Raw genomic sequence first — 1317 nt, forward strand, 5'->3', positions numbered from 1 at the left:
GGGTTTCTCTGTGTAGCCCTGGCTGTCCTGGCACTCACTTTGTAGACCAGGCTGGCCTCAAACTCAGAAATCCGCCTGCCTCTGCCTCCCAAGTGTTGGGATTAAAGGCGTGTGCCACCACCGCCCAGCAAAATATTTTTTTATTGATGTGGGCTAGTGATCAGAAGGCCAAGACTAGGAAAACAAAGCCAGTTTACAATATTTAAGATAAGCCAGGCAGTAGTGGTAGCACACCTTTAATCCCAACACTCAGGAGGCAGAAGCAAGCAGATCACTGTGAGTTCAAGGCCAATCTGGTCCTACAGAGGAAGTTCTAGGCCAACTAGGACACAGAGAAGCCCTATCTCCAAAAACAAACAAACAAGCAAACAAACAAGCAAACAAAAAAAACCATAAGTTATCTTGTCATGGAATTCAGACATTTTAGTTCAAGCCTTTTGGCAAAACACTGCATCTTTTCCCATATCCTCCCCCCTACACACACACAGACAACATATCCAACATCCTTATTTCTTAGTAGAAGTAGAATATTTTCTGATATTTTTTCTCTGATTTTGAAATTTTAAGCATATTTTCTCCCTGTCCCTGCTAATCTAAAATCTCAATATCTTATAATAAATTGGGCACAATTCTTGACAAATTCCTATTTTTACATAGCCATGGAACTGAGATGTCTGTGGTAGGAGAGCAAGTAACTGTGGAGATATTTTAGGGCAATTTAGAAAATAGAGTCATTATGCATATAGCTATCTATTTCGTTATTCAGGCTGTAAGAGAAGTACCGCTCAGAAGAGAGGAAGCTGGAGTCAGGCTTTCCACCTGCTGGGTAGAATTCCTTATAATTAACGTCAGGCTTCTGAGTGGCTTTCCATCTTGCTTCTTACAGAAATCGCTATTATTTCTCTGCTAACCTGCCTTCATTACCATTGGCTCTTTTGCTGGCTTCCTGTTGATACAATTCTCTCCTCGTGGACTCCACTACTCTTTCCTTTGGCATAAAGTAGATGCCCTTCTGGCTTCAGGAGAAATGTCAAGCCAACATGTCTCCATTTTGAATCCTCAAGTATATAACACAGCAGAAGAAAAAAAAAAAACCTTACAATAGTTACCTGATGTTTAGAGGTGTATAAGAAAGCCACCTGAGGGCTGGTGAGATGGCTCAGTGGGTAAGAGCACCCGACTGCTCTTCCAGACTGTTCCTCTGAAGGTCCAGAGTTCAAATCCCAGCAACTACATGGTGGCTCACAACCATCCGTAACCAGATCTGACTCCCTCTTCTGAAGTGTCTGAAGACAGCTACAGTGTACTTACATATAA

The sequence above is a fragment of the Mus caroli genome, chromosome 4 (genome assembly GCF_900094665.2).
Source record: "Mus caroli chromosome 4, CAROLI_EIJ_v1.1, whole genome shotgun sequence".
In the NCBI taxonomy this organism is placed as follows: Eukaryota; Metazoa; Chordata; class Mammalia; order Rodentia; family Muridae; genus Mus; species Mus caroli.